The sequence below is a fragment of the Haemaphysalis longicornis genome, unplaced genomic scaffold (genome assembly GCF_048455015.1).
Source record: "Haemaphysalis longicornis isolate Haplotype H1 unplaced genomic scaffold, Haemaphysalis longicornis Haplotype H1 scaffold_2, whole genome shotgun sequence".
Taxonomy (NCBI): Eukaryota; Metazoa; Arthropoda; class Arachnida; order Ixodida; family Ixodidae; genus Haemaphysalis; species Haemaphysalis longicornis.
Genome location: NW_027526295.1, coordinates 113,393,948 through 113,416,952, shown reverse-complemented (window position 1 = coordinate 113,416,952; position 23,005 = coordinate 113,393,948). Strand labels below are relative to the sequence as shown.

At 46.5% G+C, this 23,005-nt stretch overlaps 1 long non-coding RNA gene across 1 annotated transcript in view; it reads right to left on the bottom strand.

The window, feature by feature from the left end:
* Window positions 1–994: 994 nt before the first annotated feature.
* The window catches only part of LOC144167301 (uncharacterized), a 29,779-nt gene continuing 7,768 nt past the window's right edge, over window positions 995–23,005 (bottom strand). The window contains exons 2-3 of the long non-coding RNA XR_013321935.1: window positions 3,413–3,475; window positions 995–1,098 (exon numbers count right to left, since the gene is read on the bottom strand). This is a non-coding gene — a long non-coding RNA (uncharacterized LOC144167301). The remainder of the gene's footprint in view (window positions 1,099–3,412; window positions 3,476–23,005) is intronic.

The window sequence follows — 23,005 nt, the reverse complement described above, 5'->3', positions numbered from 1 at the left end:
TCAATTCAGGTATAACGGGGGTGTAAAAAATTGATTTGGTAACTGGATCGCCAATGGCGTAGTATACCTCGCACTAAGATTCCATACCACTAGCCCTACACGAAAGTCTGCTTCAGTTGTAGACGGTTTTTCTGAAACAAAGTGTGTAGCAGACACATGTATACATCCACTAAATCTATGCAAAAACGTCTGCAGACCAATCAATTTTAAAAGAGGTGAAGTGCTAAAACCGCACGTTATGCAATGCGAGTGATCTCCACAATCGAGACGTTTTTTTCACCGTTAATCTTTTTTAATGCTTTGATATGGAGCCCGAGGACAATCAAAAGGTACTTACATGCCGGTTTCAAGAAAAATAAAACCTGGCGTTCTTTTTTCTTGCGTTGCTGGACTTACAGTAGGGTGATTGAGAAAGTCAAAAGTGGATGCAAGTGTAATGGAAAGAATTTATATATTACTGAGAATATGACCATACAACAAATTTAATTGTATTCCTAATTGTTTGCTGGCGCTCAGGAAATCGGAACATGGCTCAATTTCTTCTCTTTATGGAGCCCATTCTATTAGTTAGGGAAGAAGTTGTGCCGGGGGCCGAGAGGGCGAGGAGGCCGAATTCTGCAGGATGCGTCTGTGACAGAAACGGCGGGTAGGCTGCCGAAAGTAAAGCCTATGGGAAGTAAAAAAAGCTTTGCTGCTCAAAATGTTTTTTAGTTTTGCTGGTGTGTTCAAGGAGCATGTCGAGCCAAAAATCTTGTACAACACAGCGGCCCTGTAGACTGACATGCCAGAAAGACAGCAAACGGGCATTGCAGGTAACCACCCGACCGGCAGGCGAGCAGGCTAGCAGAGTAGTGGGCCGCCAGACTAGCCGGTCAGCAAACGCGTAGGCCAGTAGTCCGACAGGCTAGCAGAACAGGCAATTCTGAAATTACGGGTTTTACGAGAGCCATGACGCTTATATCATTGCAAGAAGAGGCCACTAGATATATACTTACTGACTGCTTCGGAGTGGGTTTTAAATGGCTTCAGAATGACAATGAAGTCCTCTCCCATGTCTAAACCGTACTCGCACTCTCCCACTGTTGCAGCGTTGAGCAGCTTCATAAATGAGACGAGGCGTAAAAAAACCGTCAGTACAAAACAATAGCGCACAAACGGGACAGTACTAGAACACAAAAAGAGAGTGCAAGTGCTGAAGCGTAACGACATTTTTATTAAAACTGACATAGGTTACTCTACAAGAGATGCGCAAGTAGCTCAATCAACGCGGCAGTTATATCTCATACCTTCTTTGCATTACTTTCGATAACCAAATCATGCCGAACTTCCAGCGGGAAACGAGGTTTTTTTCAAGCGGCATAACTAGAGATGTCAGCAGTTGAAAAAACAAACAATAAAAAAATAAAAAAGCGCTGTCCTTTTTTTGTTTTTTAATCATTAAAAAAACAGCTTCTCCGGGTAAATTTGTTGTGATGCCACTGATATGCAGCGAGGGAAGCGCTTTCCAAAATCAACCATTTGCCGTGAAATCGTGCACAGACTTTGCAAGGGAATGCCCTGGTTGTTCTTTTTGATGAAGCAATAAAAGATAATATTGCTTTCACTATAAACGGAAAAAAACTTCATCTGGAACTTAAGTGATTTGAAGGCGTAACCCGGATATTGCCATAGACATTTCCGCTGCTGCATTGTGTTTGCGGTGCGGTCACGTTCTCCTGTTATGCGTCAGTCATCCAGATAATCCTTGTTCCAAACCGGCAGGGTACAGTCTCAGTGCTGCAGTTACAACTCTTGGCTTCGGCTATTGGCGACACGGGATCAAATCCTATTCACCCCCGAAAAAGATTTTTCATTCACGGAGTCGCCAGCAGGTACGGTCACTTCTGGCGTTTGATAGGATGTCTAAGGCTTCCGGCTTAATAAGTATGTCGAATTTTTAAAAGATCTGTGCCTAATAGTGCGTTTCCAGTTTCGCTTCATTTCCCGAAAAACCCTGTTTTTTGACGCCCCTCTATCTTCATGGAAAGCTGTATCCTCTAGGCATAACTGTCTTACTTCACCATCCAAATTCAATCCGAACTTCCTCGTCGCATTTAAAAGTACAGTCCAACAGCTGTTTCTGAGAACGCATTAAAATACCAGTAGTGGACACGGATGCAACCCATTTATAGCGAACTATGCAATAAAAGATAACTACAAATAAATATTGATCAGTGACGAACGAAAGGAAACCAAGAGGAGAAAACTGCAGCCAGATTTACGCACTCCAAAACCCAGAACCTATCTGAACTGTATCCCGGAAGTTGAGGATCATACAATTTGCTACGGCCAACGAGCAGTCAAGAACCCATGTTTCGGAACGCAATCTCTGGCTTGCAAGGGGTAATTTAGGTGACGCTTTGACCACGTGCAAAAAACTCAGTTATTACAAGTGGCCTCTGAAATGGCGTCTTTCAGAAAAGGGCTTCCGATGTGATAGTGCTTTGAAATCTATGAAGGAACTCAGAATGCATGACGTTGTCTTCGGTTACTGGTTGAAGTCTATCAGCGTTTTGTTGGGTTAGTTTAAAAAAATACCTCTTACGCGTTGTAGCATTCTGGTGTCTAATTCGAAGGGAAGGTGGCGCGAAATGCGGCACTTTGCAAGCTGTTGCTTTTTACGGGTTTATGACTTACCACATAACGAACATTGTACTGAGTTGAGGGGAAGAGAAAGTTCAGCCTAAAAACCGCATTACTAGCGGAAAAATAAAAACTATCTTCGCAATAGTGGGAGCAAACCGTAAGTCACTCATTACACGCCGCGCCAAATTGTTCACCGAAATATTTTAGACAGACAGTACGCGTACTTTGCACAGAAGGCGTAGACAAGGTGAATAAATTTCGCGTGGTAAGCGATAAATTAAGTAATTTTATAATTTGGTGCGTTGATGCGTCAAAGTAACGGGATCAACTACACTCTGGGCTGCAGCCGAGACAGGATGATGTTTGTAGGGTCAGTATGCACGTAGGGTCAGTATGTGGGGTGGGCACGTGCTCACGTAAAGGTTCTTATACTGCCGAACACAATGCCTTGAAATTGGGGAGAATTATTCTCCAAGGTTTAAAATCATTATTGTTAGTATTCGTTTCCAGGATGAATACACTACCGGTAGGGAGTTATGCGGAACATTGCAATAATGCTTACGCTGTATCGAGTTGTACAGCCCTGTGGCCTACCCATACGCGTCACAAATGTCAAGCATATAAAAATACCCTCCTTGGTAAGTCCAAAAAGAATGTTCTCACCCACCTTTTTGTGCAACTGAGACAATTTTGTGATTATTAAAATAACAGATTTACCACAGTGTTCTTGCACCCTTCGGGAGCTTGTGTGCATAGACTATAAAAACCAAGCCCAGAAATAACTTACCAGCCAGACACAACCCAGGATACAATACCGCGATATCTTGGGGGGGGCACATCCAATCGGCGCCTGCATGGATGCAAATATGCAGTATGAAAGACTGCTGTGATAGAGAACATTTTCAGATAAGCTTTCCCTGAGGTACCACTGCGGAAAAAAAAGATTGTCCTTCGCATAACTGGTACGAACTGAGTGAAAAATTAATGCCGTTCCACTCAATGTGAAAGCTGTCGGAAGTGTGAAGCAGTGATTCGGCATAATTGGTGAGGCGCCGATATCCGATCACTGCAACCACCCATTTTTCTACTGCAACCACCAAATTTCCCGCCTTCGCAGTGATCGCGCGCCGCCGGCCTGAAACTCCGCCAGCGGGAGTTCTGTTGTTCTTGTGCTTGCCTTTCGCATTTCGCACGCGCCATTTTTTTAGCGGCTGGAGCCTTTCTGCGTTCTTTCGAACGCGCCTTTTTTTTTTCTCGTGAGGCTGCTTTTTTCGACCCAACGAGCGTTCCTAACTAAATGAATGGGGGGGTGCCGGTTATATACACACATTTTCCCTAAATGGCCCTGCAGGTTTTTTTGCGTTAATCAACGGGGAGATGTATGACAAGCGCAAGCGGTTCACGAGGTCGGACCAGTTATGACTATTTAAACCGCGTCGTTATCGAAGTCTCAGCGTGACCCCCTGACGACGGTACACCAGGCTGTACTTGGGTTCGTTATGTAGCTGGGTCGCATGATTACGGCAGTCACTTGACATCGACCGTTAGCGAGCTACGACAAGGCGACCCTTTAAAGTGCTCTGTACTTAAAATCACCTATAGACGTTATGCAGAAGTGGCCCCATCTGTTTGAGACGCTGCGAACTCTCCTTTCGGCGCCATAGTAAAGGTTAGCGCAGGGGGCCCGTAGGCATGCTACATATGCTTTTCTTCGCGTCTTATTCACTAGCTTCCCTTCTCGATCCGTTTGATCGCACGTAATGGCTGAGGAGTGGTGTGTGGACCTGTTCGTGTAGCTCCGGTGCTCACACGACCTCGCGGAGCCATGTTATGCGTCCGAAACACAATCGCAGGGACACCAAGAGTGGATTTACAAGTTTAACTCCGGAACGTATGTTTGCCTGCGATAATAAAGTCCAAGCGGTGCAACGAGTAAGTATGCTTGCTCCGTTGCTATTTGCATGTGCTTTTGAGTTTGCGCAACAGTTCTTTAATGGTGCCTAGAATGAAGCATATCATGTACCGGCATAAACCTTACCCAGCCATTGACGGCGCACCTTGAAAATCGAATTTATTAATCAGCCGCCAGGGCAGCCGCAAAATGCGCGTTTCGTTTCACTTTGTGTCTTTCTATTTATTGCAACAAATATTTGACTCAAGGCTCTTGCGTATTCGTGTCGCGCTGGGGGTTTCGTGTTTACTAACAAACAGTGCGCAACATATCCGCTATAAAAGCGAAGACAACGACTAGTTGTCGCTCTTCCACGATTCAACATTGCGCTTGTTCTCCGTTTAACCGAAATATTTGGTCGTTCACATAGAGAAAGAAATTAGTGAAATCCCGTGCTATCCAAGATGAAAAATACCCCCGCGATGCGGCACCCCGGCGCTAAGTACGAACGACTGAGCCCAATTCATGATGAATTGAAACCGGTTTTAATAGAATTAACGCAACAGACTGCTTTTTAGCTCTGTCCCACGAAAACGTAAATCTGTACGTCTCATGCGCCAGAGCATTGTTCGTGTCGGGGATATTAAAATGTTGTCATCACCTTTGCTCGTGGCGTTCATTAATTTAGTTTGTCTCTGTAACAACTCTGTTAACTTAATTCCTCACGCTTATGAACGTGCATACAAATTACGGAATGCTTAAGGGCTCTGGTGTCATGCAAAGCTGTTGCTGTAATTTTACTCAGGGGCTTTACTTGCACACTACGTATACCATGATAAATTTAGTTCTATAATTGTTATAAAAGATTTAGGTACCAGCTACCCTGTTTATTCACAAGGGTTTTCATTAAAGGCCACGTAACACTCCAGTCAAATTTGAAAGCTCTGAATTCCTGCTCTCCTGCCTGCTCTCAGTTTTAAGGGCTTATGTTATTTTCATGCAAGTAATGCTTCTGTGTCTGTATTTAATTTCACGGGCTTGTTGTTTATTTTCAGTGGCTCGGGTCCTGCTCTTTTTTACTTGTTTTGCCCGTTACCGGAGCCGGGAAAGGAAGAATGTACACTGTGAACCTAACCTTCACAATGACCTGCCAAGTAGAGCATGCTTATGGCAGTTGCCCGGCTGGGCCATGTTGTTATTGTAACCACCTGATGGCAGTCTTAATCCCAGTTGTTGTGCTGGCTTCTCCAATGCAACTACCTGAACAGTGACAACGAACACAAAAAAGGATGGCAGCAGAAGCCGTGATGAACGTCAACTGGCGGAGAGTGGGTGAAGGTTGGTCATGGACACCTCTACAGTTTGCAGCTCTGGAATGTCTCGTGCCATGACTCTCAGAGGAGCGACAGCGTGCAGCAACCATGAACTTTGATGAGTGTCAGGAAGAAACAAGCAACTGTTGGTTAGGCATGAAGCTTCTAAAGTGTAAAATGAAAGCGAGTACGAAGGTGGGAAGTTACCCTACAGAACAGCATCGTTAATAAAACAGCACCCCATTTGTTTTTCGCGTTACATCCTCAACCACGCACTGAGAGTGTTCTTCAACAATCATGTATTGCGCTAATTCTCGAATGAAGGAATTCAAACTTACTCAAATATACATGTGTCAAAGTTCCGTCGTTTTCCATCTTCGCATTTCGCTGCACGGCATCATTGAATATCGTTTTTATTTATATTTTCGCGCTCAGCGCTTTTTCTCCGTTCTTGTTGTCTTATTGTGCGAGATAAACGTCATTCATGGCAGGAACAATGCCACATGAAGCCTTAGGTGGGGTTTGGCGCGGAATTCGTTCACGCAACTGCTCCAGCTTATTATGCAATGCACAGGGTGCAAATAGAGAGGGCGAAACCTATCGCGCGAAATTTCCTTCATGGGCGTGTAAAAAACGGAATGTTTCAAACAGTACAGAAAGTACATTAGGTCATAAAATGTAGCCGCTAAGTTTGCCTTAACCTCACAAGGCATGTAAGCAGAGGTGTACAGCAAAACCCGATTATAACGAGACCAGACGCAGCGAAATATGCTATATATCGAACAAAGAAAAATCTGTTACGAAAATACATGCGACACATATTGTTTATAACGAAGTTCACATGTGATATATCGAACTCGGCGCGCCTAGAATTGCAGCTCAAATGCATGGTCTCGGAGCAGCGATGTAGATGTTGATTGGCTGGGATCGAGATGCTGAGCGTCCCATGAAGCGACACGACTCCCTGCACTTTCAGTAACTCTTAACGACGCAACTGACTGAAGATTAAATCCTCCCAGGCAGCGAGTTGGGATCAAGATGGAAGCATCGGCGAACTGTTGGTTGAGGCCGCCAGCATTCCCGTTGTTGTGCTCAAAGGAGTGCCCTTCGACAGTTGCCTGACTGTCGACGACGACGTTGCCCTCACTGTGAGCCCCTCGGACGCCGACACCGCCGCTGATGTCATAGCTGCTGGCGCTGCTTGAAGCACCGAAGAGGCGTAAGGTAGAAGCCGTCTGCCACGCGTCAAATCGGTAGATAGTGGATTGCGGACACAAAGGGACCAAGTTGAGATGAGACTTTTAAGTAGGTAAAGGTATTGCGAAGAGAAGAAAAAAACAATACAAGTGTTGAAATTACACTACGTACAGAAAAAAAAACCCTAGTGGATTTCAGTTCTTAAACCACAGCAGTGTTGTCATGCTATAGCGTGAGCTATGGGTCCCTATTGTTTCTCAAAGGCGTACCGCACTTTTTGTTGCTGTGTTGGACCAGATCATTGCGGCAGTCGGATGTCAGTTGTCGCTGAGGTGGCTCCCTGAGCGCAGCGCAGTAAAGATGGTGACGGGGCCAGTGGGGCGTACCCGCTGGTACGTGTGTGCTGAGACTGGCGGTGCTGAGACTGGCGGAGCGAAGCCGCTGTTGCCCAGGATCACCCGCGTCGACTGCTTGAGGAGGCCCACGGGGCAGTGCCGCTGTTGCCTTGTGGGCTCCCACACCTCGGGTCCCGCCTCCTTCGGTATCCTCAAACCAAGAACTCTCCGTCCACCTCCTCTTCGTCTTCCTTGTCCTTGTTCCTCTTCTTTTCTTCACAAGCTGCCAGAAATTTCTCTCTTCTTAGTTGCTTCTTCTTCGCAGTCTCAGCCGTCTTTGCACCTTTACGCCACAAATTTGCCCCCTCCTTCAAGAGTTTCTCACGAAAAACTGCCTCCACGTTTGAGGTCGATGGGACACACTTATACCTCAAATTAAAGTCAGTCACTTCCTCACGGCACAGTTCAGTTGAGTCCTAAGCACCACAGCTCTCACACCAAGGTTTAATAACTTCAAAGGTCACGAAAGCTTCACTTTCCCCCACGCCCATATAAATGCAGCAACACTTAGTTTCTAACTTTGCGGAGTCAGCCTGCCCAAACATCGGCTGCAAAGCAATAGCTCAAATTATTCTACTCATATAATCTGCTCCTACATTATCTAGTTCTTTTATCTACTAAATTTGGAAGCTATATTCATGTAACACCAAACCCCACCTCATCAAGGGGCTGTTAGCGAGCTCTGCCTTTCTTAGAGATATTTTAAAGGCTGATGGTCAGTTTGTACAACGAATCTCGTTCCATACACATAACTGTGAAATCTCTTGATTGCCCACACCAGAGCTAGGCACTCCTTCTTACCGTCGCAAAATGTCTCTGCATTGTTGCGCCTCTTGCTAGCATAAAACAATGGATGCAAAATGCCATTTTTCTCCTGCATAAGAAGCGCTCCAATAGCCTTCTCTGAAGCATCGGTGCGTAGAACAAATTGCTTTGTGATGTCAGGAACCAGTAAGACTTGTGACTGCGACATTTTCTCTTGCAGTGTCTTGAAGGGCAAGTCTTTGCTCTGTGTCCCCTTGGTCTTTTTTCCGGCTCCTTTCTTCGTTACCTTCACCAGGGGGTCAACAATCTCTACATAATGTCGGATAAAGTCCCTGTAATATCCTGTCAGGCCCTAAAAATTGAATTTTCCCCTTTGTTGTCGGTCTTGTGGCTGTCTGTATCGTGTTCAAGATATTGACGTTTGTCCCAGTCCGACCCATTCCGACTGTATGTCCCGAAAAAGTAACTGCGTTATAGCCGGCTTCACATTTCGCTGGCTTCACTGTTAGTTTCGCTTGAAGTAACCTGAAGTGCTTGAAGTGCGTCAAGGGTGTCCAGGTGTTCCTGCCAGGTATCAGTCACAACCAGAATGTCATCGATATAATGTTGTACCCCTTGATGTCCGTGTAATAATTTTCTCACAAGTCGAGTGAAGACTGCGGCTAGTTTTTCAGTCCAAAAGTCATGAACTTGAATTGAAATGAACAGCTACTGCAAGCGAATGCGGTATTTCCTTTTGAGGGCTCGTCCATGGGTATCTGCCAATAACCTTTTGTCAAATTTAATTTCGTAAAGAACCTCTTTTGTGCTGCACGAGCCCGAATAACATCTACCCTTAGTATATGTTCAGCGTCCTTTAGCAATACGTCATTGAGACGACGGATGTCGACGCATACTGTGATAGAATCATCCGGCTTCTTGACACCAAACAGTGGGAACCTGTAGGGGGAATTTAAACTCTCAAATACTCCAAAATCCAGCATGTCTTGAATCTCTTTATGTGTATATTCCTCAATTCCCAACGGGAATGGGTATTGTTTGATGCTTATAGGGTTGTCCATAGTCAGCTGGAGATTACATTTAACCAGGTTTGTTTTCGACGGCAAGTCTGAGAAGAGGTTTGAATAATTTTCCAGGAGGTTTGCTAACTCACAAATCTTTTCTTCGTCCAATGACGGGTTTATCATCACTTTCTCCCACCCCATACTGTTCTTGGTGTTGCAAGTCAGTACACTGTCTGTCCCATCTTGTTCATCAGCAATGACCATGCAGGCTACCTCATGCTGGTAGCTTGATGCCCTTTCTTCGTATTTTTTAACATGTTCGCGTAAAAAACCTGTCTTCGGCCATGTACCATAAGCTCAGAATCAACATTTCTCTTCTTCTGTGTGACTTGGAAAGAACCTTCCACTGCATCAAAAACTGATTCTTGTCATTGAGCGGCGGAATCAAAGCTTTATCACCGGGACGTAGAGTTCTCACCACCATCTTCCTGTCATAATACCCTTTGTATCTAACTCGCCTCCTCCATATGCTTGTGTGCCCACTTGCAAGTCTCCTCTAGCATCTGTCTTAATTTCAGGACAAGTGGTTTCGACTTCACAGCCAATAGTACTGTTGCTCCAAAGTTCTTTGAATACCGCCAGTGGGCCTGTCAATGTTCTTTCATAAAGCATCTCAAAGGGCGAAAATCGAAGGTTGGTTTGTGGAGCTTTCCGATATGCAAATACAGAGCCGGTAGATATCTATCTCAATCTTTCGGGCGTTCTTGACACATCCGTTTGATCATAGTTTGGATCGTCCCATTAAATCTTTCAACCATTTTATTTGTCATCGGGTGATACGCTATAGTAAGCAGTTGGCGGATTGACCACAACCTGTTGATCTCTCGCATAAGTTCTGAGGTAAAGCTCGTGCCTCTGTCACTCAAAATCTCTTCTGGGATGCATACCTTAGAAAAATTTCAACAAGAACCTCAGCTACGTGTATAGTATCGATGCTCTTCAGAGCAGTAGCGTCTGGGTATCGCGTTGCCGTATCAACAAGCGTCAGAACATACCTAGTTACCTGTCGTGAACATGGCGATATCGGGCCAATTATATCAATAGCGACGCGCTGAAAGGGTCGTTGTGTAATGGATCTACTTCCCAAGGGCACCCGACCCACTCGTCCTTTGGGTGTGGTGCGCTAACACACGTCACAAGACTTAACAAGTCTCTTTACGTCGCTTTGAATACCAAGCCAGAAAAAGTCTTCTGTTATCCTGGCCAACATTTTCTTGACACTTCGTTGGCCGGCATAATGCTGTCATGTCCCAGCCGCCTGACAACGTCTCTTAAAGATTTCGGTACCAACAGCTGGAACGCTTCTCTCCCCGACGAAAACTGGCAATGTCTATACAACACACTTAAAGATTGAACTAAAAAATCGTTCTACTTCGTTTCTTTTGCAATACTTGACCAACTTTTCTGTAGCACTCAGTCAATGATAGGTCCTCCTTTTGCTGCTTGGCAAGTTCTGTGGATGTCATGTCGACAGAAAGAGTAGTTCGAATTTCCAGTTCTCGCGTATTTCTAGGCTTATTTGCTGATGACGTTGCACGTACCGCTAGAGGTTTGAAGCATGTAGCAATGGTTTGGTCTCCTTCGCCTACCCTACTCCCAACTGGACTTGCTTCATCATTACTTTGCTCCTTATCTGTCTTCCTTTCTTTTCCTTTCCATGTCCATTTTATGTCAGGGTCATTCACTTCTCTAATGCTTGTCACATTACCCAGATTTAAGTCATATGGTGGTTCATCAAAACATTTCGCTATTACCTCTCCCGCATAGTAACGGGTCGAAACTTGTATGAGAGCTTCCGGTCAGCAGCTTTCCGTTCCATCTACAGGAACCACTTCGGCCTCCTGCCCAGTAAACTCCTTCCCCCTGACAAGGCTCTTCCTCACCAATACCGTGTTCGTTCCGGTATCCCGTAGAACTGAGATTCGCTCTCCCCGCAGTTCGCCATCCACAACAGGCATTTGACATTCTAGTGTCACCCGATCCTCTCCTTCTCTCAGTGTTGTCTTTTTTTTTTGTGCTTGTGATTGGCTTTGGCGGGGCTGGGCCGAACTCGTTCGCTCTGATTGCACAAGCTGACTTTTCCTGGTTTTACAAATGGCATTGTTCTGTTGTATGTCCTTTTCTCTTACACACCTGGCAAGTCGAAGGTTCTTGCCTCGTACTAGCAACAGCTCGGCAATCAATGGCACGATACGCTACGAGATTGTAAAGAAAACAACGAGATGGAGCCCTTGGACTTGGAGCGAACATTTGGGTTATACCTTTCTGTGCTCCTTTGCTCGTCGCCATGCTCTCTTGCTTCACTTTGCCCAAGTTCTTAAGCGTCTGAGCTTCGCAGCAGATCTGTGGCAGTAGTCATCTCTTTAAGTGTCTCTAAGCTGCGCTCCTTCAAAAATTCTGCCAATTAGAAATTGCCACACAGGAGAAACTGTCCCGTCCCAATTTTATCTCTACATTTTTCATAAGTGTTTTCCGTGTTGGGCATCTCCAACCACCGGTCAAACTACCTCATGAGAAGTGAAGCAAACTGTTTTCCGGTCTCCGCATCCTCTGGCTTTGCGTTTCGGAATTTCTCGCGGAAACCGTCAGCTGTAAGCCTAAATCTTTGCAGCAATGCTGTTTTTACAGAGTCGTAGTCCATAGACGCTGATGCCGACATTTTTCCGAAGACACTAATTGCTTGGCCGACCAGACAGAGACTCAATACTGTCGCCCACTGACTCTTCTCCCAACCTTGACTTTGTGCTACTCGTTCGAAGCGATGGAGGTCATCTCTTTTGTCATTAAAAGGAACCATGAGCTTTATTGGGTGAATTTTTCGGCTCTTGGACGTGTGTGGCACAGGAGATATTGGGGATTGTTCACCACTATGAATTGATGCGCTAGCATTTACTAAACGTAGCTTTAACTCGACCAACTCTTTCTCTTGGGCTAGCTTTTGTTTTTCAACATCCGCCATGCGCTTGCCTCTCTCTTCCTCGTCTCGATTCGCCTCTCTCACTGCTGCACTTTCCTCTTTCCGTCTCTGTTTTTTCCTCTCATACAGGTTCAACATCTCTTCCTTAGTCAACCCCAAGCTACTAGCCAATGTCATTAACTTTTCAAGATCCATCTCTACTAACGCGGTAAACAGATGACAATGAGAAAAGGGATCCTGGCAGACTGGCCAATGATTTTGTCACGCGTAACCTCGGTAACAGAATGGATTCCGGACACAAAGGGATGAAGTTGAGATGAGGCTTTTAGGTAGGTAACGGTATTGCGAAGGTAAGGAAAAAAAACAATACAACTGTTGGAAATACACTACATACAGGAAAAACTCCAAAGGGCCTTCAATTGATAAACCACAACAGTGTTCTCGCGCTATAGCGTGAGCTATTGGTCCCTATAGTTTACTAAAGGCCTACGGCACTTTAAGTTGCAGCTTTGGACCAGATCGTTGCGGCTGTCGGGTGTCAGTTGTCGCTGAGGTAGCTGCCTGAGGGCAGCGCCGCGAAGATGGTGACGGGGCCAGCAGGGCGTACCCACTGGTACGTGTATGCATGTGCAAGCCGGTGGTGAGACTGGCGGAGCAGAGCTGTTGTTGCCCAGGAACAGCCCTGTCAACTGCTTGAGGAGGCCAACGGAACAGTGGCGCTGTTCGGTCGCGGGTTTCGCGACCTCGGGTTCTGCCTCCTTTGGTCGCCTCGAACCATGATCTCTCCGTCCACCTGCTCTTCGTCTTCCTTCTACGTGTTCCTCTTATTTTCTCCACAAGCTTCCGTAAATTTCTCGCTTCTTAGTTTCTTCCCCTTCTTCGTCTCATCCGTCCTCGCACCTTCCCTCCTTACACCGTCCAATGCTTTATGAAGTGCTTTCAGCAGTCAATGTGCTCCAGCAATACTGCTTCGACATTGAACGACACGGACTGCAGCTGATACAAATGATGTCTTATGTAGAGAATGCTGTGCTAGTTGACACTGCCAGAAAGAAATTGAAAACAAGAATCCCCGCTTTTTGCGAAACTATGTAGTTACGGTGGAAAGTATCTTTATTGTTTGAAATAAAGATATTTTTTGTATGGTAAAGGAATGCTTCGTTATGTTCCTTTCTGCATGCGGGGATGGCAGCAGGAGGGGGGGGGGGGGGCGAGAAGGGTGGTCCCAAGTACTTCGAACTCGTAACAAAAAACTCATTATTGGCGGGTGCGGCTATTTCGAACGTTTGGATATATCAACTAATCGTGGCGCATATTGCAGTTCGCTATAACCAGGTTTGACTTTACAAGCGTATGTGTTGGAACGCCAGTTGGCACTCTCGCCTTCCGAAGGATGAAATAATTTAGGCACCTAACAAGAAAGAACTAACACTAACCTATCAGTATTAGGCACGCGTGCGTTAGCCGTTCCATTTAGTATTCGGAGTAAATAGTTTCAGAGCCTCGATTGCGTTCGCACCGATCACAGCAGTAGTAGCCCGCAATCGCCGGCGTTATCGCGAAGCACAACCGGCTTTATAGGTGGTATTCAATGTCAAGTCTAGCAGACAATTCCTTCGCCTGGTAACATTGAAAACTGCCACGGGCATGCGCTATATGCCACGCCATGAACATGGCGCGGCTAGCTAGTGCCACTGCATGGAGGAAGAAAAAATTTAGGAGACGGCGCCGCCGGAGAAACGTGAAGCCTATACATAAAAAGTAAAACCGAAGTCAGCCCAGGCGTCACTAGACCACGTGACCCCACCGCGCCGCAGCTGTATGGGCCGCCACGCACTCTTCAATTTCGTCTGCTCGAAACTGCTCTGCGGCCCGTTGTCGCGAAGCCTGCTATCTGCTGCTTTTTTTTCCACGGCGTTTGTCTTTCGCACGTACGTGGCACTCCTGCCCGCACGCGGGCATGAGATCGCCGAGCAGACAAATTCAGGAAGGACGGGGGAAAGCTACTGCCAACCAAACTCGAGAGATGCGCCGGAGTCAGAGACCGCCGCCGCCGCCGGCCCACCCGACCATGGAGGTCACGTGCTGGGCCGACTTCGGCGGCTTGAGAAAGGGTAACGGCGGAAGGAGCGGCTTCAACGGCGCTGAGCTTCCGAAGGCTAGCTGCGTGACGTCATGCCGTCTCCTAACTTTACTTCTTCCATGTGCCCCTGCACCCGCACGCCGGAGGAAAAAAACACCGGCGTGCGTCGTCAGCTCTGATTCAACCCTATTATCAGCGGTGGTGTGAACAGAGATTTTATTAATCGCACTGACATCTGACTCGAGTCATTACTTTGTGTTCGCTGGGGTAGTGTTTGGAACGTCCAACACAAATCATGTGCTTAGCACGGAGAAGTACTGCCATCCCGCGGAGCCAGACGTAACCAGTAACGGCGCACTCACAGGGTTGCCTGCATGCGTGCATCGCCAGTCAATACAAGCTGTAAATAAAGCCGACCGTGGATCGAAGTGAATGGCAGACTTCTTTGGTAACACCTTACGTATCACCCGGATTGTTCTTGCCCCTGGTACATGAAAGAATATAACTGAGATACGATTCGCAGCGCACGCGAAGCGCAAACACGAGAAAGTTGCAATGAGCATTATTGTTGCGGTATTTACGATGACACAATAAAGGATGCTTTGACGTCTAGAATTCTTAGCTTTTCCCTTGATCATCTTTGTTCCGAGTTTGTGTGCAGCATGGAACACAAACGTATGTGGGCATTCTGGACAACAGAAAACAGCAGATCGCCGAAAACTCTCCGCAGTCAGATGCGCCCCTTTCCGATTGGACCCTTGCTCGCCTTAAGGTCCCTGTATTTTTCAAAGGTAGCCAAACTCTCTTTTCCGCGCCGTTTCTTCCTCACCCGTCTCTCTCGGCCGCTATTAGTGAGCGACTCCCGCGGAACGCGCCGCCGGACCGTTTCGTTTCGTATACGCGGCGCGTTGAAGTGCTTGCTTAAAACGCGACAGTTGTGGGCGTAAATTCACAACTGTGTTCGCAGATAATGTGTAGGAAGAACAGTTTGTGATGTGTCAGTGCCTTAGCTATCATGCCGCGTTTTGACGGCAACAAACTGTGCGCTCGTGCCGGCCTTTTTCAAACTCCTTTTCTGGTATATCACCGGAGATTTAAAATCTGGGACCGTTCTACGAGATCAAAAACGTGGCATATATACATTTTTGTTCAGTTCACATATGTGCGGAAGCGCATGGTAAAAAGTTATGGGCACCAGCAGAGTTTTAACCGCAGAACCGTACTAAAAGTTGAAACATGCTCGCCTACTTCCAGAATTGTGTGCAGGGACGTAGCCAACAGGAGATGGGGGGGGGGAGGCGGTGGTTAGGACTTTCTCCGAATTTTTTTCCCAGGCAGCGCGTAAATAGGACCTAGTGTTCCTTTCACCAAAAATCCTCTCTTCAATACCCCTTAAACCCTCCCGAAGAGATTCCCGGCTACTGCCCTGGTGGTGTGTGTACAATTTGCTCAAAAAATACTGGAACCGTTCAGTGGGAGGAAAGTACTTTTATTGCATACGCAAATGTTCAATTCTAAGCAGAATCGGTGCCGCATAGATCAGGCACAAACACACTCCTGGACGGTTTTCTTTACTGCCCCGTGTATATTGAAAAGCAAGGTGTTCTCTTAAAGGGACACTGAAGTGATTTGTAAACAATGCGGGATTACGAGCGCAAACTGTAGTCCGGAGTCCCTGGGCCCTGTTTCGACCACTCTGTGCGCGTTTACGCGAATTTATTTAGTAAAATCAATTCGAAAATGCTGTCCTCCTCTCTTTACACTCGCCCATTTTCTGTGGCGTTTTCGTGTGACGTCAGCAGGAGAGGAGCTGACAATTGGCTGCGCTACTGCACGGCTCGCCGACCTTCCGCGACCGAGTCAGTCGGCCCACCGTTTAGTCCGCCGGCCGCCAACGGGTCGTCGCAATTCGCTCGATCAGTTGAAACTAAGCCACAACACGTTTGGGAATGGAAGAATGCGCCTTTATTTACTTCGTTAGTTTGTACCCTGTATCTAGCTCCAAGTCAAGGTCGCTTCACACAAGCGCTGCACAAGCGCACATGCGACGCTTCGCTGACTGGTACGCCAGTAGGAAAATATAAGGCCTCTTGAAGGGGGAGAAGAGTGAGCAAGTCAATATAGGTACTAAGGAAATAAAATCAACTGATATTTTCACCGTACCGCGTAAAACTAGGGTGTGGGAAGCACTTTTTTGCGCTGGGCGAACAAGCAGAGCGGTCAGCAGCACGACTACGCATCTGCGAACGCTTTCCCGTCTACGAAATGCAATTGCTAGACGTGAGCTATTGTGGAAACTCGGGGGACGCTTACTGCACGAGCGCAATACAACAAATAGTCACCTAAGCTGCTTGCAATACTAAAACTAAATAAAAGTGTAAACTGGTTATACATTATATACCTTATCTTTTCCATTGCCGCCAGCGGCCCTCTGTAGCCTAGTCGTCTGGGGTGCTAGGTATGTCATCCCGAGTGCTTTGCCAGTCACAAGTTCGAATCGCCGCGGGCACATGCTTTTTTTTATGAGTTGTTAACTTTTTTGTTTTTCGCCGATGTTTTCTATACTGAGTTCACCTTTTTTTGGGCCGCAACGTTCATTGCTCCACGAACTAGTCCACACAACTCGCGCAGGCTGGCACTGCCGCGCTAGCGAGTTCTCGTTGGCGTGCTGTTGCCATAAGCACCGACTGCTTGCGGGCAGTGGGCACAGGCCAGAATCAACAGACCCTTGGCCTTGTGTGAACACGCTTTTTACGATACAGGCATGATCGAGGCAAGCTCCAAATATGGGGGAAAAGCGCATGCATTTGAGCGTCTGCGGGGACGCGGAGGGCGTTCATGCACTGCGTAGGGCTCAGTAAATGAATGCTACGATCCCAATCCATCCTGGGAGGCTTATCTTATGCATTTTACAGCCGACAACATGGCAGAAGCGCGGTACTACGATAACTAGGATATTGAGAATGCCCATCCAGCGACGCCATCGGTTGTGTTTTACAGAACCGAAACCGAAACCGAAACTTGTTTGATTGCTAACCTTGGGCATCGTCCAATCACGGAGCCCCCTCCTCTTAACGTCACAGCTTAGCTTGTGCGGCCGCCGGAAACCGCGCATGGTAGTTTTTCTTCTTTCGCGCTTTGTAAAATAATTACCGATTTGTCAACCGGATAAACGATGAAAAGTGTGCTAATTTGAGCCAGTCTACACAGTGCAAGCAAAACCGGGAGCTTGACAAATTCACTTCAGTGTCCCTTTAAGTGGACGCGTTTCGAAAAAAAACTGCCTCAGTCTATGCACGCTACACGGCAGGGAATGTTATTGCCTACATACGCCCAGCTTTAATTTTTTTAAGGTCACAAAATGCACTCACGTGGTTCCATTTCCCGTTCAGTTTTAAAAACTATTTTTCTTCCCGTGGTTGCGCGCGCAATCTGCATCGTGGTGTTACTTGCGACGTATCCATCGTCCTTTCTTATCGCAACTAAAGCTGATATTCGTGTTGAAAAAATAGGACGTTTTGTTCCCAGCACAGAACACACAGGGACTTTATCCTTTCTCAATTGCTCTTATTTTAGTATGCCGGTGCTATTCCCTGTTATCAATGCCTCAGAATTATTGTTTGGATCACAGCTATTTTGTAGGCGGCTTCACTCACGTCTACTGAGATCCCTGTCCCGAAGGAACGGTTGAAACATTATCATAGAAATAATGTCTTATAATCAAGTTGCGAATGAACCCCCCCCCCTCCTACTCCTGTGTTCATCACTGACAAGTACGTTCACAACATGCACCCCATAAAAAACAACTTTAAAACATTACACTCTTTTATAATAAGCACACACGTATGCCCCACATTCGTCATGAAAGTGCGCAAAAATGGGGTAAATTAAAGTACAATCTCAAACCACAAACACCGGCCACACATAGAGTTCAAGCGAATAGAATATATAAAGCAGGTAACTGGTGAAACGTATTTCTTCCGCTGCAAATATTCGCAACTAGAAAAAAATCGCGAGCGAGAAAGATTTTGTAGTAATTACCGTGGACATTTTCAAACACCTCACCGAATGCGAGCGAGCTAGACACAATCGTGCTTTCATTGTAGCTAAATCGTGTGAGAAAGCGTCGATGGAAACGTCATGCTGTTTTTTTGTTTGTTTCATTTAACGCGCAAGTCAGTATCAGCCTGACTTTCATCTGAAGAACTTTCAGAGGCAAGTATACATGAAGGAGTTTAGTAGTGACTGCTTAACTCGGAAATCCTTCCTCGGTGACAATAAGTTTTTTGCCCGGTGCAGTGCAGCCATATCACTCGTCGGTTAACGTTATTTTTCTCTCCTGGAACAACAACAGCTGATCCCCTTTTGCAATGCTACGAAGCAGCCAACGACAGAGCAAGTCGGTATCGCGATGCAGCCGAGACCGCCTGAGAACGATGTACCTGTGCCTGTCTTCACGTCCAGCGCACATGCGCGCACGTCGTCCTAAGCTCCCTATGGCGTCGCTGCCCGGTGTAAAGGAAACTCGCGGGGGGTCATGGGATGTCATTGTTCACGTGTCGAGCCTGGTCCAATAAGGGAGCAGAAACGGGCGACGGGGTGAGGAGAGGCGTACTTGGCGAGGAGGAGATTCTCCTCTCCTTTTTGTACAATGGTTTGCGCTAGCTTTGAAAAATACAGGGGCTTTAGCTCGCCTTGGTTGGAAGCGCTCGCGGCGGCCGCGAAAGCGCACTAGATATTCCATAATATGTATTTTTGGCTTGTTCGGCGCGTAAGCTGAACACATTTAGTTCAAAAAGTATTCGCAGCCCCATGGAAGCGCACGAGAAGAAAATGCCACGGTGCTAGTTTGAGAAAACGAACTCGTCAGTGACGACAGTTTCCTCCGTTTGAAGCAAATTACCTTCGTATGAGTACAAAGGTACTTTGCTCTGTTTGAAGCAAATTACCTTTAATTGGGTACAAAGGTAATTTGCTCTCGTTTGAATCAAATTACCTTTGTACCAGACACAGGCTCGAATCCTGCCGGTGCCCGTGTGATGTGTCGCGACTGTAAATGCTATGCGTACATATGCGGACGGACATTGTGCTATCGTCAGGTACTCCGCACCTAAAAAACCAATTGGCAATCTTCGTACACTGCGACAATGACTCGCTCTACATGGTTGGAGTACATGCTGTCAAGCAAGACGCCATGGTTATGACGCCTTATGGGGACAACCGAAGTGATTGACGTGTTTTTTCTCGCTCAACACACAGTTGGAAGAAACTAAAAGATGCTGTGCCTGTTGTTGTCAAGTCAGAGTGGAAGACCGACCAAAGTGCAAGGGTCGAAGCGATGAATCCGGTGGTGGTGTGGTTTGCGGGAGACGAAAAGGACAGGAATATCACTGGGGATATTCTGAGCTCGGCAGGGGGCTCATCTGCATACAACCCAGTGCAGGGGAAGGGAAGTAGAGGGGGAGTGACTGGATAAAGTGGAGAGAGAGAGAAAAAGAAAGGTGTAAAGAAAGCTGTCAGTCCAAGAAGCTGTCAGTATGGGCGCATCAGTCAGTCACTGCACTGTGGGCTACAGCCCCTGCTTGAGGCTGGTCATCTCCAGGTAATGTAGCAGATGGGCGAAAGGGACCCTTGAGATTCCACAACGAACGGCACATAGCGGCGAAGAAACAAGCAAAATGAGAAGTGAAGCCACAGTATTCCACAGGCGGATGTAGATTTGATTTTATTGCTAGGTGTTTGGAAGAAGATACTGGTTCGCATAGATCTTGTTCAGAAAAGGCTGCAAGACACAGAAATGGTTCTTTCACGAGGCTGCGGTAAATATTAAAGCTCTAAGAGGTCGCTTTCATCACGAAAGGGAAACGCTAGTGAGTGAGTCACTCGATGATGGGTATGGTATCCGAGCCGTGGGATGTCGATGTTGAAAGGCGTTCAAGAAAAAAAGTCAGATGCCTGTTGAAAAGCCGAAAGGAAGAGGGTTGACGGCTAATCACGTAATAGAGAGGGTCACGACATCCACACTCGACCGTCTTCATTCTATAATTGACGAGAAGTTTAGTCGCCTGCACGACACCGATGCCAAGTTTGGCTTTCCACTGGACATAAACAAGTCGTGCTACGGCAAAGAAAAGAATTCATTTCATTTGATTTTATTTTATGTCACTTTATTTCTAATTCCTAGATGATAATTCAACAAAACTGCTTCGAACCAAAGCCGAAGACTAGTATAGGGTCCAATGTTGCGATACCAGGTAATGTAACCAGACACAGAGCACAAGATGAGAAAACATTGTGAATATTAAAAAGTAGTTTACGTCATTGTGCGAAGAGATATGTTCACACCGTGAAACTTGGGTAGGATGACATAAATATCCGTATTTTTATGCACAGACAAAAGAAAGGCGATACAGAATAACAACAGGGCTGTAAATTTCGCTGAGTGTAGTGATACTGGTAGAGAAAAAACTAATGATTTTCGTATTATTTCGGGAGTGACTGCTTCTCACCGAGATTGATTAGGGAGGGCGAGGGAATGTTCCTTTATTTTAAGGGGATAGCTAAGAGCCGATTTTATGTTCTGGGACAAACTGTTTCAAATTTTAGTACCGATGAAGTGCAGCCGTCGTTCTCTACATACGTTATTCTTGGGAGGTAGGTTGAAGTGGCCAGCAACATACTTCCTGAATGAATTATGTTCCTGTCCTAACAGAATGAACTAAAATATGTAGCTACGCTTTTGGAGAGTTTTAGAGTACCGACGTTGACACGCAGGATCTCTAAAAAAGATTTTAGATTGCCGACTGCTGCTTTCCGTCGGGTTGGCACAGAAAGTGTCGATATCTCAAGAAGTTCTGCGATTTATCATACAGTATGAATCGTATTTCCCAACGGTCGCGTGTTCGTTCAGATATAGCATAGCATTTTCCACCGCTGGCTGCGAGAGGTCCTTCAGCAAGCTGGTTTAGGGGCCACAATGGGCGAGGGAAGACTTTTTTGAAATCTCTCTGCCGAGATTGGGAAGAGTACAAACTAAAAAAAGAACTTTGATGACATTATAGAACAATCTGCTTCATCCAAAGAACGAAAAGTGCTGCTACAGATGATGCGGAGTTCCCTAGTGTATAATATTCACATATTCTTGTTATTCACAAAATGATGTAAATAAAGCGTTTCAAACATAACCAACAAGTTTTTTCTTGGCAACTTGCGGACGATGAGCATCACCACTGGCGTCTCAAGTGGCAGTGATCTTTTGCATAAGTGGATGTGTTTTTTAACGTATCATAGCATTAAAAAGACAATGAAGTGAATTTTTCAAGCTCCCATTTTCGCTTGCACTGCGTAAAATGGTTCAAAGTAACACACTTTTCATCGTTTATCTGGGTGACAAGTCGGGAATTATTTTAAAAACCTCGAAAGAAGAAAAACTACCGTGCACGTTTTGCGGCGGCCACACGAACTAAACGCTGTGACGACGGGAGGAGGTGCACTGTGATTTGAAGATGTCCACGATTAGCATTCAAACAAGTTTCTGTTTCGGTTCTGTAAAACAACATCCTTGACATCTGACGTTATCTCTGGATGAGTATTCTCGATATCTCAGTAACCATCATACCGCGCTTCTACCATGTTGCCGGCTGTAAAGTGCCTCAGATAAGCCTCCCAGGACGGCTTCGAATCGTACCAATCACTAGCCGAGGACTACGCAGTGGATGAACGAGCTCCGCGTCACCGCAGATGCTCAAATGTCATGGCCTTTTCCCCAATATTTGGAGCTTGCCTCACTCATGCCTGTATCGTAAAAAGCGTGTTCTCACCAGGCCAAGGGTCTGCTGATTCTGGCCTGTGCCCACTTTCCGCAAGCCGTCGGTGATTATGGCAACAACACGCCAACGGGAACTTCCTAGCACGTCAGTGTCAGCCTGCGCGGGTTCTGTGAACATTTCGTGGAGCAGTGAACGCCACGGCCCAGGCATGGTAAACTCAGTATAGAAAACATCAGCCGGAAACGAAAAAGTAAACTTACAAAAAAAACCGTACCTTCGGGGATTCGAACCCGCGAATAGCAAAGCAATACACCTACAGCTCCAGACCACTCGGCCACGGGCGAGAGCTCCGGTGGAGGGAATAATGAGGTACATACCGTATTTACCCGATTCTAACGCGCACTTTTTTTTCGAAAAAATAGGCTTAAAAATCGCATGCGCGTTAGAATCGGATACAAACCGAAACTGCCGAAACAGCGGAAATTTAGTCCCACCCATCGCAATCGCCATCTCAAGATGGCGCCAAAGCTTTTAGCAACGATTTTCCGGACGCAGCAAGTCTAGGCATCTAGGCTTTTCTATCGGCGTTCACACAAATTGTCAAATCATTTCACTTGCGCGCTTGATAACAGCAATGGCAGCAGCGGTTCCCACGAGTTCAAAACGAGCGGTCGGCTGAAGCGTGCACCTCTGGAGAAGCTCTCGGGACGGGCGTGCGAGGTGTGGGCCACGATCCCATCGACCATGGTTGAACGTTCGTTCAGAAGTGTGCCATCGCGAACGCGCTTGAAGGCACCTAGGACGAGATGTTGTGGTCAGCGGAGAGCGACGAGGAGTGAGATGAGTGAGATTACTTCGGGAAATAAACCGCCCGTTTCTCTGGCATTCGTTTGTCTGGGTCACAAAGTTCCGTGCGCGTTACAATCGGAGGTGCAAGTTTTTTCGGTTCTTTTGCCAGAAAAATCGGGTGCACGTTAGAATCGGGG